This window comes from Rhinolophus sinicus, linkage group LG09 (genome assembly GCF_036562045.2).
Source record: "Rhinolophus sinicus isolate RSC01 linkage group LG09, ASM3656204v1, whole genome shotgun sequence".
In the NCBI taxonomy this organism is placed as follows: Eukaryota; Metazoa; Chordata; class Mammalia; order Chiroptera; family Rhinolophidae; genus Rhinolophus; species Rhinolophus sinicus.
In genome coordinates, this window is record NC_133758.1 from 10960844 (window position 1) to 10975120 (window position 14277).

A 14277-nucleotide genomic window follows, 5' to 3' on the forward strand; every position below is an offset into this window, starting at 1 on the left:
TTATAAATACACATGCATGTGGATGGATAAATTTCCATTTTGTAATAAATTTGTTTTGTTTTAAGTCACAAATTATAAATTTTTGGTAATTTGTTATAATGGGAAACAGATAAACAAAAAACAACATGGATCTCAAAGGCATTATGCGAAAAAAAAAAAAAAAGTAAAAAAACACACACACACTGATATGATGCACACAACACAACATCTTGATGAAAAAAAGAGAGAGAGAGAGAAGAATTAGGTCAGGGGGGGGGGGGGGGGGATGGGGGGGAGGGAGGTGATGTGATGCATGAGTGAGCTCTTTGTACAGATGGAATTGTTCTGTGTCTTGATTACGTTGGTGGTTACACAAATATACACATGATAAAATGTCATAGAACTATGTACACACGTTATACCAATGTCTATTTCCTTGTTTTTTTATTATGCTATAGTTATGTAAGGTGTCACCAAGGGGGGGGTGGGTAAAAGTACGTGGGAACCTCTCTGTACTATCTTTGTAATCACTGGTGAATCTACAAATAAAAAAAAAAAAAATTATTTTCTAAAAAAAAAATAACAATTAAAAACGATGGCCGATTCAAAACTTGTAACAAAGTATCTTTTCCGAAAATGTCTTTGATTCTATGTATCTATGTAGACACATGCATGCTGCAAGTTTTGCTCTTTGGAGTCCATTGGCATTACTACATAGATTAGTAAACACTAGCAGTAAAATAAAAATATGAAAACCAAATCTCAGTAACCCTTTATATAGCTATTAACTGCTCACACACCAGGCTTCCATAAAAAATACATAGACTGAGTGGGCTTAAAAAAACAATTTTACTTTCATACTGTCTGGGAGGCTAGAAGTCCTAGCTCAGGGTGCCAGCATGCTAGGGGTCTGGTGAGACTCTCTCTCCTAGCTTGCAGATGGCCACCTTCTCACTGAAAAAAGCTCTCTCTCTCTCTCTTTTTCAGGTCACTAAACCCATTGGGTCGCCAACATGACCTCAACTAAATTATCACCCAAAGGCCTCATCTTCAAATACCATCACATTGACAGCTACAGTTTCAACATTAATTTTGAGGTGACACAACTTAGTCTACAGTAGACCCTGAAGTGGATATTTCAGTTTGAAGGAACAAGAAAAGATTATTATTTAAATTCTCAAGGAGTTTGGTTGGTGCTCCCCTACCTAGGCAGTTTCTTTTTTTTTTTTTGAAAAACTCATCTAAAAAAAAAAAATACCTTGCTATGAGTGTAAACTATAACTATTTTTCAGACATATATATATTTTTTATGAGTTTTTAATTTGGAAATATTCATATGTCAAGTGTGATGTTTTTTTTTAAAAGCTTTCTAAAAAAAGTATTTGCAGTTGGATCGGGCTTACATTTCTGTTCTGAGTATCTTTGGGTATGTTGCTAATCTAGCTGATTTGTAAGATGGACTACTGCTGCATATTTGATTATTACAAGTGTTAAATGAGATTACATATGAAGTGCTTAGGGCATTGTTGACCACACGCTAAGTGTAATAAATGTTAGTTCCTGTTCTCTTTTCTCTATAGTATTATTTAAAAGTAAAGCCCCTGTACTGGAAAATACGATGTATTTCACAAGTGAAACAATGGATGAAAGATTCAAAGGAATGGAAGAATTGTATGTAGTAGGAAGAAAACTACCAGCAATAAATATTGAGAATTTGCAAGGTCAACATCTCATGACAAGACAGAGTCCTGAAAATTGGAGGAGACATAGCAGATACAACACTTCCAACCTGAAGCCCCCCCCAAACCGACAAGGTCAAAGATTTTAAAAATTCTCTCTCTATGGATGATAAACCAGGATACCATCCCGTAAATTCATCCACCCAAGTTACATAAGCTACCAGGGCTTGAAATTGAGACAGTATTTCAAGTCTCACTTTTTTTTTTTTTTTTCAATCTGAAGCAGTAAAGACTGGCCAATTTTTTCTATATACCTTACATGCTACTTTGATTTCTTTGCTTTGTTTCTCCAAATAGAATATTGTTGCTGTTCTCACACCTTTTAGTGTAAAGTTCACCAGGCAAACTAAAACCAAATGTAGAACAAGTATAGAGAAAGAGATGGCCAACTTGAGATGGATGTTTGCTAGGCTGGTATTACATTTTACTTTTTACAAAATAGACTTTAACAAAGACTATAAAAAGAAATAAAGAAGGACCCAGTAATCCCACTTCTGGGTATGTGTCCGAAGCAACCCAAAATATGACTTTGAAGGGACATGTGCATCCATATGTTCATTGAAGCATTATTAACAAAAGCCAAGATATGGAGGCAGCCTGGGTGGGTGTCCATCAAGGGATGAATGCATAGAGAAGAGATGGTACATATGTACAAGGGAATATGACTCAGCCATAAAATATAATAAAACCTTGCCATCTGCAACAACATGGATTGACCTAGAGGTTATTGTGCTGAGTGAAGTAAGTCAGACAGAGAAAGATAAATGCAATATGACTTCACTTACATGTGGAATCTAAAGAACAAAATAAACAAACAAAGAAAACAGAAACAAACTCATACATACATAGAGTACTTTGACGGTTACCAGATGGGATGGGTAGAAAAGGAGAACGGATAAAGAAGTACAAATTGGTAGTTACAAAATAGTCATGGGGACATAAAGTGCAGCATAGGGAATATAGTCAATAATGTTAAAATTATGCATGGTATTCAGATGGGTACTGGATTTATCAGGGTGGTCCCTTCGTAAGTTATATAAATAACCAATCACTATGTTGTACACCTGAAACTAATATTGTATGCCAAGTATAATTGAAAAATAGAAAAATAATTAAGAAAAAAGTTAATCTAGAGTTGCGATTAAATGAAAAGATGGGATCGATTGAGTACAAGGCATGTTCATGTCTTTTTCCAACCTTACTGCCTTCGCTAAGTGTGGTGGTCTTGAGCACGGATAGAAATAGGACATGTACCCTGAGAGTTACGGGCAAAATCTCCACCCTGGAATGGAAACAGGAAAACCTGCTTTTCAATCCAAATGGATAAAACTACCACCTGGTATGTTAATTGCTTCATTACCCCAGAATGAGTTTGTGAAACTTCGTGCCAGATACCAGTTAAGCTTTCGTAGCGCATTCTATGCTCATCTTAACAGTATCCTTCTACCTTCACAGTGGTGAGCATGTTCCCTTACACACAGTGGATGTTCAATACATGTTTGACTTTAGGAGTGACACACACACAAACTCATTTCCAACTGTCATTATTTACATACAGAATTTTAAACCATAGCTATGAAGTCTTGCCAACATGGGAGAACCTTCATTTCCCTGGCCACGTGCTTCCATGGAGAGGGATGTCATCCTCTCTCTTTGGCATGTGGAAGAGCTGGCTGATGGGTGACTTTAGGGAAAACTGAGTGTGTTTGGTCCAGCCCTTCCTGAGGTTTTCTCTTTCAGATCTCCTTCACGTCTGAGAGGCCCATCAATTTCTTGATCTGTGCAGGATATTAGTCTGTAAGAGTTGATGATTCCAGGATTTCTCGAGAGGCTGGCAGTACCTGAACCAGTGGTCAATTCTCTCTTGAAATCTCCAACTATAACTGTGGATGTGTCTATTTCTTCTGGCAGTTCTATCGGGTTTTTTTTGCGTATATTTTGAAACTCTGTTATTAGGTGCATAAATATTTAGGATTGCTATATCCCCTTGAGGAATTTAGCTCTTGACTGTCATGAAAAGACCTTCCTTATCCCCGGGCTTTAGGCAGTGAGGGAATCAATGTTTTTCCTTTGCCAGAGAAAATATATGCTAGGATTGCACGTCCTGATTTTGGTGTATTCAGTGCAACCAGTTCTGACCCTTAAAGCTACAAGCAAAAGTGACATGCATCCCTTCCAGCCTGGAGCACTTAATTGCTGATGTGAGAAACTCCAAAGCTCCCTTTCCTTCTATCTGCTAAAGTTCTTCCACCAGCCTGGGTCCTGAGTAAGGAGACATGAGCTCTTAGCTGACTTGTGCTGGACATGTAGTGTCAGCTAAGAAGAAACATCCAGTGGGGTAAGCCTACCCTTTCTTCACTGATATGGAGACACATACATAATCCAGAGGACATGCAGGCTAGAAGTCATAAGGATTGCTTGCTTCCTTCCTCCTTTGTAAAAAGTCTTAATTCATGGGCTTCTATATGACTTCTTAGTGGCAATAGAGTTTTGTTTTGTTTTGTTTTGTTTTTAGAAGCACTCTAGTTTTTGGTAATAGGGCATGTGCTTCATTTATTAACACTAAACAAAATTTATTAAGTAGTATTTTGATTTTTCTTTTAAGAAAAGATCTCTACCACCTTTGAAACCTTTATTAGGTTATGTTTTTCTGTTCAAGGAACACATTGACTCTTCTACTTGCTCATAACATAGAAAACCCTTTATGATAAGAGAGATGGGGAAAATCTAGATTCCTAATGAAAGCCAGCTTTCAAAGGATCCTGGTGTGTGCCTTTCAAGGGAAGGGCAAGGTTACCGAGGTTCTCTCAACAGTTTCCACTTCTTGCAGACAACCCTTCCTCCAAGGATCAGACTGTGTTTTAAATTTAATTTAAGGAAACAAAAGTGAGGTGCTGACATTGATCAGTTGTGAGGACCATATCAATTTAGGCAAATCTGCTATCATTGTAAGAAAGTCCTAAAGGAGAATGAAAAGAGGAAGCGGGACAGAGGAACGAGTTGGCTTTTTTTGGATGATGACAATGATGGTTTTACAATGTTTGAAGTCATACAAACAGTTTTTATTAAATGGTGCTAAAAATGTATAAGAAAATGCATAAGAGCATTGGTATACTCTTGCCCCCCTGCCCCCCCACACTCATCCTTTCTCCTGAGGCAACAACTTCCAATTCATACGAATAAATAATATGCTTTTTAATAAATACATACTATATTCTATTGAGATCAACTTTACATATTATGTACATTTCATTAATTATCTACATTTCATTAATTAAGGATATTGTTTCTTATGCATTTCTACTTATTTTCCCTCTTCTCTCTTTTCACTATAATGTTATATAAAAAAATTTAGATAAAATCAATAGGAAGAATTTACGTTATTATCAAACTACATAGACATTTTTACTGTTAGACGTTATATAGTTATATTTCCTTTCTCATATAACTTTTTGTTTTTCTTGGAGTTATCTCTTGTTTTTGTTTTTATTTGCCCAGTTTTCTACATGCATATTGCCATGTGTTTTCCACATGCTCCAACAGATATCACACATCTATTGAAAATTTTTCCAAATATTCAAGTGCAACTTCAAATGTTATATGAATCCATGTCTACTCACTCTTCCCACATCCCGTAAAACTCTTTTGAACCTCGTCACCTTCTTATTCCAATCTGGACTGCTTGCTCCTTAGGCTGTGCATGTTTGTTTTCCTGGCACTGATTTTTTGCCATTTTGTCCTGGGTCCTGTCTTCCTCCTTCTCGATTTATTTCATTCTCCTGATGGAGCACATCTTCCAAGTAAGAGTGTACGGATAGTGTCTTTCTTTTACCCTTGCACATGACCAGTAATCGACTGGCAAGGCCAGCTTCATAGGTGTACACACTGAGCAGGCACGTAGGGCCTCCCACTTAGAAGAGCCCCAAACTTGGTTCAATGCTCTGTTGTTGCCATCTTGAAATTCTTAATTTTTGAACAAGGATCCCCACATTTTTTATTTTTCACTGTGCCTCTCAAGTTATGTAGCTGGTCCTGTTGGCTATATATATGTAAACCCAAGTTGAAATAATTTCCCCCTGATAATGTTGCTGTCATTGCACCACTGTCTTCTAGGATTCAGTGTTACCACTGAGAAGTCTGATGCCATTCTGGTTCCCGTTCTACTGTATTTGGCTCAATCCTTTTCTCTGTGGAAGCTCTTACAAGCCTTTCTTTATCTTAATGAACTGAACTTTAATGGTTGATTGTTTTTTTTTGTTTGTTTTGTTTTGTTTTGCTTGGTATACCTGATGTGGGCTCTTCCAATTTTGAGCTTTCGATCTCAAATATAAAAGAAATTTCCTATATGATTTTTTTTTTATAGTTTTCTTCTTTCTCTTGTTTATGCTTCTCTTTACGAAACTCTTATTATTTAGATATTGGACTTTTTGGACTAATCTTCTAATTTTATTATCTTTCTTGCTTATTATTTATTGACTTGTTTTTGTTCTACTTTCTGGGATTTTTTTTTATAGCTTTATTTTCCAATGCTTCTATTAAATTTATTATTTCAGCCATCATATTTTAATAAACAATAGTCTCTCACTATTGTTTTTTTGTAGTTTCCTGTTCTTTATTATAGATGTACTGTTTTCTCTTATCTTTCATATTAATGATAGATTTTTCTTTGAAGCTTTCTCTGTTCCCTCTATGTTTCTTTGGTATTCTTTGTTTCTTCTTATTGGTTTTTGCCTTTCTTATTACAGACTTTCTTCAAATTTCTGCTGATCTTTGGCATTCAGTTCATATTGAGGAGCAGTAATAAAAAAAAGCTTTATTGGAGGGTGTGTGTGTGTGTCTGTGTATGTGTTCATTTTTGTTATTGGCAGGTAGACTATACATAAAATGATTTGACAGAGACTTGATTTTTCCTTTGTGGAAACCCCAAATGACAGCATCCAGAAGCCTTTTCTCTGTGGTACCTTGATTTCTCCAGAGAGCAAATCCTAGAGCATCCCTAGCTACAGGCATTGTGAGAGCAGGCAGAGAAAGAGAGAAATGGTATTTCACTATTTATTATCTAGACATTCATCGAATGTCCCTAATTTCAAAATCATGCCTCATATGTTCTCTCCATTGTGCTCGGTATTCCCCACTTCAGAGGTGATACTCTGATTCATTTTTTTCAGAGAATAACTCTGCAATCTCCTGTGGTGAGGGAAGGGGATGGACTGGGGGTACCCAAATGTTGTCTTCTCACTAACCGGTGGGTCTTTAGCTCCAAGCGACTCCTCAGGCTTCCATGATGTCCTGTACATTCAAGCCCTGATCTTTCCTGAGTTTTGCAGAGCACACTGACTTGTTTCTCATCATTGCTTCCTATCAGGGCAGGTGGATTTATGCTTTCTCTGTTTGGCTAAATGAGTTTCACACCTCTATCCATTTTTAATCTTCCCAAACTTGGTGACATCTACTATTGGCTTTCATCCCTGCTCCTGCTCTTTTTGTCCTTCTGACTTTATATCTTTTTTTTTTATTCCTTTTCTTATGTATTGATGGTATTTCAGGAGGAGACAGAGACACTTTTTCTTTTTTTTTTTTTTTTGCCAGTCTACCACATTTAAATAGAATTCTTAACTAACCTTCTAGAGTCTTTCTAATACTCTAATTTTATGTCAAAATTGATGTTGGCAATGAAGTGGTATGGAGAGTATCCAAAAGTAGGGTAAAAAAAATAATAAAGAGAGAAACAGCATGCTATTGTTTGACAAGGAATGTTCTTAGATATATAAATAGATTTTAATAGCAAGGACAGATGGCGGACTCTTTTATCTTTTGAAGGTTATTCAGCTTTACAGTTTTTGAAAAATCTAAGTATTCAAGTGTCAATGTGGGGGGGAACCTCGTTCGTTTGGGTGAGAGAAAAAGAGGAGAAAATATGTAGTGGAAAACACCTACTGAAAAATAGAGAACCTGAATTTGCCTGAACAGAACTTTCTCCATCTGGAATTCTGTGTAAATTCATTTTAAAAATTATTCATAGAGGGGGAAAAAACTCTTTGTCAGTGATAACTGACAAAAACTTGACAGGGAAGAACAAAAGAAGATTTAAAAATGAGAATTATGGGCTCATGTCTTCAGTTTACTTTGAAATATATTTAAAAATAAGAAGATTGCATAGAGGAATGGCTAGATGGATAGATACGTGATAAAGCAAGTAGAGTAAAATAGTACTAATATTATCTAGGTGATAAGTATATAAGTGTGCACTAAAATTCTTTCAATTTTACTGCGTGTTTGAAATTTTTCGTAGTACAATGTTGGGGAAAAAATGAGGGTTGTGGTGATAAAGACAGAGATGAAGGAAATAATCCTTCTAGACCTAGACCAGCAAAGCAAACCCAGAGAAGACACTGTCACTCAAATTTTCTTGGAGAAACATCTAGGTGTGAACTTTTAAAAAGTTTTACCTCTAAAGACTGAAGTTGATGCTTCATTCTTATAGCTACAGGTATGCATAGTCTTACCCCTTTCTGGTACTTGCCCTTCAAACCAAAATTAAGACAGGAGCTAAATTCATCCCAAAAGTACAGGTTCCCAAACCATGGAGGAAATGATATTGAGTCTAAATGCCATAGTAGAAAGTCGATTTCCTGATCTGCTGATCAGGGAAAATGTGTTTTAAATCGTTCACTTTATCATCACATAAGGTCTAACTTTCTAGTTTCAGTTGGCAAGCTCTGATGACCAGAGCATGGCACTAATGAAATGCAAGGCGTGTGGGCCAAATGGCCTTTAGCCTAAAGTAGTATAATTCTGACTTGATATCAGAATTATGGATCCAATCATCTCACAGGTCCATTGCTTCATATAAAACCATTACCCAATGACCCCCAAACCACCCTAATCCTAGGATTATCATTTGCAGCTGTGCCCTTTGTGACACAGGAGAACTGAGAGCAAGTCTATCTCAAACATACTTATCACCACTTTTGGAAAAAACAATTGACTTATCACCATGGGAAGATGTTTGATCGGATTAACCTTCTAGGTATATATGAGCTCATCCGGAAGCAAACCATTTTCCTTGTAGAAGGAAAGTATTTTAATAAAATGCTTTAACAGTTGACAGTATTATTGAAAGAGTTCAGAAATATTGCCACAGGATAAATTCTATACAAATAGAAATATTGAACGGACATGTTCCTGCACTGTATATATTCATCTATTTTCATGTTGAAAGCTGCTGCCGCTATTATTTGGGGTATTGTGTGTAAAGTGGCTTGACAATCAGCATTATTGTGCTGTACTCACAGGGCTGCAAGAGACCCTGTAACTGCTGGGCTGATGTTTTCACTGATATGAGGCTATTCATTAGAGAATAACTTCCCAAGGATCGTTTGAACATGTTGATATCTGCCATCTCACATGGACAACTCTTTCATCTTTCCTGAATTTGTTTTCTTTCAGAATTCAGGAGTCCCAGTGAATTAAAAAAAAGAAAGAAAAAGTTTGAGCATTCAAACATGGTATATTTTGAAGGATCTTGGTGGCTATCTTAATGGTTTATCAGAAGGAACTACCTCCATGTTGGAATTTGAAGGAAGCTGGGTTACTTTGGTGTAATCTCTTTATTTTATAAATGAAGAAATGGAGCTCCAAGGGTGTATGTGACTTGTTTAGGATTGTGGAATCTAAGAGCACAGGTGCTGTATACCAGCTCTCTGGTCTCTGCTTGGCAGTCTCTCATCACAGTGCTGCCTGGATTGGAAACTGTCTCTGCTGACTTGTTTGTCAATCATTTGGCAGAGCTTTCTAAGCCCAAATTTAAAATAGTTTTGTTCATACTTATTAGGAAAATAAAAAGCTTTCAGAAAGTAGTGTCTACAATAATAAGACAAGCAACCTGATTAAAATTGGGCCAAAGATTTAAACAGATGCTTCATAAAATAAAATATATGAGTAGTCAGTAAGTTCATGAGAAGATATTCATCATCATTAGTTATCAGGGGAATGCAAATAAAAAGCATGTTGAGATACCACTACACACCCACTGAAATGGCTTCAATTTAAAAAGACTGACATGTCAAACACCAGGTTTTGGTGGGGATGTGAAACAAGTAGAATTTTCATACCTGCTCATGGGAAGATAAATTAGTACAATCATGGAAACTTCTTGGCAGTTTTATATGAAGTTAGATATGCACTTGGGTAAAGCACATTCACCCAGGAGGTATGAAAGCACATGTATACATAAAGGCTTGTACACAAATGATCATAACAATTTTATTTGTAATAGTCAAAAACTGAAAAGGATCCAAATGTCTACCTGCTGATGAATAGATAATTAGCTTGTGGTACATCCATGCAAAGCTATGTCCAAGCCCTAACCCCTGGTTCCTGTGAACATGACTGTGAGATAATGGGAAAAAAAATACATACTATAGGTCTCTTCCCCTGGTTCCTGGCTCAGAGCTCCTAAAACCTGTGTAATTTCCTAAGTGATAAGAGCACTAGGAGCTTCTTTTGTTCTAATATTTGGTCTTTGATCCTGGTTCCTGACTGAGCTCCTGAATCCCTTGGGATTTCCTGGGTGACAGGCATGTCTTCTTGTTCTAAGGAGATGACTCCGGGTGGGCTCCTGGATGGGGGTTGGTCACCAGAAAGACCAAGGCATGATTAGTAGCCTGGGATTCTCAGCCTACCCCCCCTCCCCCATTCTTCAGAGAAGGGAGAGGGGCTGGAAATGGAGTTAATGATCATCATGCCTACGTGATGAAATCTCCATAAAAATCCAAAAAGTATGGGGTTCAGAGAACTTCCGGGTTGGGGAGCAGTGGAGGTGCTGGGAGAGCCCTGCGCTCAGAGAGCAGGGAAGCTCCGCCCCTTCCCTCACACCTGGCCTGCACAGCTCTTCTACGGGGATGCTCATCTCTATCCTTTATTGTATCTGTGGGACAGAGCCAGGAGTGCAGTTTCCAGGCTCTCGGCCTCACGTGGAAAGGTGCTGGCTCAGGTAGTAAATGGCCATCAACTGTGATTAGATGGCCACCAGCTGTGGCTAGTTGGCCGTCAGCTGTAACCAGTGAGCCACTGGCCACTAATATAACTGCTGTGGCTATGCTAGCAGAAAGTGGGGGCTAGCAAGATGGTGGCTGAGCTAGCAAGCACGGATTGCAGTTAGCAAGTGAGGTTGGTTGGCAGAGAAGCAAATGGCAGGTTGCGGATCGTGTGGCTCCGGCTTCCTGTGTCTCCAACCCAGCTGCTGGCGAGAATATAATGGTATGACTCCCCTATCTATGGTTCTGTGGGTGTTCCTTTTTGGCCTCAACATGTCCTGTGTTCTTATGCGGGGAGTGGGACCAGAGACCCCACCTGATACTCTGCATGATAGTATCCTTTTATAATAAACTGGTAAGCAGTAAGTAACGGTGAGTTCTGTGAGCTGCTCTAGTAAATGAATCAAACCCAAGGAAGAGGGAAGCTTTGATTTATAGCTGATTGGTCAGAGGCACAGGTGACAACCTAAACTTGCAATTGATGTCAGCGCATGGGGAGGGAACAGTCTTGCAGGGCTGAACCCTTAACCTGTGGATCTGACACTATCTCCAGGTAGATAGTATTAAAATTGAGTTAAATTATACAACACCCAGCTGGTATGGCAGAAAATTACTTGGTGCGGGGGGAAATCCCACACATCTGCTGTCAGTGGGTTGTGAGTGTGGTGGTGACGTGAGAGTAAAGGACAAACGGGGAGAACTAGGTTTTCCCTCCTCAGCGACCTTATTTGAAAATAGGGTCTTTGCAGATGTAATTAAGTTAAAGAACTCAAGATGATATCTCCCTGGACTTAGGGTGGGTCCTAAATCAAATGACTCATGTCCTTATAAGGAAAAGGACATAGAAACAGGTACACAGGGAGGAAGGCATGTGAAGATGGAAGCAGAGATGGGAATGGTGCTGCCATAAGCCAAGAAACACCTGGACCCACCAGACGCTGAAAGAGGCCATGAAGGATTCTCCCCTAGAGGCTTTGAAGGGAGAGAGGTCCTTGATTTCAGACTTCTGATCTCCTGAAGTGTAAGAGAATGAACTTCTGCTATTTTAAGCCATCCACCTTGTGGTAGTTTGTTACTGCAGGCTTAGGAAACCAATACGCTCTATGATTCCATTTATATAAAGAAAACGCAAACTAACTTATAGTGACATAAAGCAGATCAGGGTTTGCCTGGGCCTAGGGTTGGAGAGAGGGATCCGCTACCAAGGGACCAAGGAATCTTTTGGGGATGATAGAATTGTTTGTATGTACATTGTGGTAGTAGTTTCGCAGGTACGTTTTAAATTATTGCATTTTATTGTACATAAATTATATCTCACCGAAGTTTATTTAAAAAAAAAAACCCGCAGTTATTTCCTGAGCCCTGATGATCTTTGGCAGGAGAGAAGACAGCTGTGGGAAGACCTTGTAGCTACAAGTTTTCCTCAATCGAACTTCTCTCTAGAGAAACCTCATGGTGTGACTGCCCGTTTGAGAATCAGACTGAACTTGCTTAGCAGTTACCCAGGCTTTGCATTCTCTATGAATGGTAAATGGTAGTAAGGAAAGTGGTTTCCTTAGATAATTCAGCTTTACATTTTTCATTTACTTTACAAAATTCAAAGCCAAGGTTGGAATATTTTTTAAACAAAGGAAAAAGAGCTATGAAGTTGTTCATATCAATTCCATCTGGTTCCCCCAAACAGATCAACACTACTCAGTGCCATTGTCTTACTTTGTGTATCTGTGTGTATTTGTGTGAGAATTTGCAACATTCCACTGAGGAAAAGCATTTAGACTCCATTGGATAAGGTGGCCCTGCCTCTCATTCGGTACTTATACATTTCTCAAGAGGACCCTTCCTGCTACTCCAATACCCTCTGCCCTCAGCTACTCACCATGAACTATTTGCATTTCTCCAAACCTACCAAAGGCTGTAACTCTGAAGTGTCCTGGTTCTAAGGTGTCAAGTTCACAGACTGTACCTTGAGAAACAATGTCCTTGGGAGAAATAAATGAGCACCCCCTATCTTTATTCTTAGGTTTTAGGAATTTCACCAGGAACTCTGTCATGTCCCCATTCATCCCATCTGGAATGAAATGAGTCCTTTCAATCTGCGGACCCAAGTCTTTCTTCAGACAAGAAGTTTTTTCTCTACTATTTGTTGAATTATTAACTCTGCTCTCTCTGTTTCTTCTTTTAGCTTCTACATCTCCTCTTCTTCACATGTAATGTCTCCTGGATCTGCCTTCATGTTTCTCTATTTTATCCTGTGATTTCTCTCTCTTGTATTTTACCTGTGTGACGATGTATTTCTTCCAGGCCTCTGAGTTGGTTCTCGATTGTGACCATTCCCTTCTATAAATTGTTTACTAAATGACTAAATTAAAATTTTTAGTTCTTAAATGTAAATTAATATCACATGTTGTTTCATTTCACAAAGTCTTTTTATGTCCTAATTAGATCTCTTTGAGGCCTCCTGTTTCTGTTCGATTGATGTTCTCAGCTGATTCTTCCGTCAGAGCTCTTTCAGTTGGAGCTGCCACTTATAGCTGGTCACTTTTGTCCTTCTAAATCAGGGGTGTCAAAACTGCAGTCTGCGGGCCAATTGCTGTCCGCAATTCATTGTTAATTGGCCTGCAGCAAATTCCAAAAATATATTTAGTTTACTTAAATAAACCAGGTGAGGCAATACATACTTCACCTTGAGTGAGTGGCCCGGCTGTTTGTGTATTTTACTGCATATGGCGCTTGGTAAAACACGTTGAAAGAAGTTTTGACACCCCTGCTCTAAATACTCTAAATAATCTTCCTTGGCCTGCTCAGGGCTCCTCTATCCTTGGAAACTGGTCCAGCAGTTAGGGTCTCACAGTGTGAACCCCACCACCCCTCCACCTCTCTGGAATTCTGTTTAGAAGCTCTGAGGTGGATTAAGGACACAATTACATGATAGTTGTGGTGTGGAGCAGCTGGGGAAAGGACCAGAAGTTTAAGGCTCTTGCTTCATTGCGGAATGTCATCTTTTGGGTATCAGACTCTGAAATATATATGTCCCTTATTTTTCTTAATTCTATATCATATATATACTCAACACAATATATTGTACCTCTATCTCTATCTTTCTCCCCTTCTTTTCCTTAATTCTGTGCTGGGCCTGGGACTCCCTCTACTTGGCAGCAGCCCTCTGTCCTAAAATTCCTCGTGGGCATGTCCAGGAAAAGGCGGCGTGCAGGATGAATGCGTGCTTCAGCCTTCATCTGATCTAAGCAGGAGGGCCATTTGCTCACGCATAGTCCCAACCAGCTCATCAGGTCAGAGCCAGCTGAGGATTTGTGGCCAAAACCTTGTGTATGGATTGTTTGCATGTCACCTCTGCTCACATATCCTTCAAGAACTCATCGCTGCAGCAGGGCAGGATTCAAAGCATCTGTAACCAATCCAAGCACAGACAACTCATCCATTCAAAAGAACTCATCCTCTCCAGATCACCTTTAGTCTTTTACTCAGCAAGCAAGTCAAAGTACCTCTTTGGAAAGGGGAGC

The 14277-nt window shown here is 38.8% G+C and overlaps 1 long non-coding RNA gene across 1 annotated transcript in view; it reads left to right on the forward strand.

Annotated features, from left to right (window-relative positions):
* LOC109446175 (uncharacterized) overlaps positions 1-14277 on the forward strand; it is a 246233-nt gene that overhangs the window by 69037 nt on the left and 162919 nt on the right. The gene's annotated exons all lie outside the window — the stretch shown is intronic.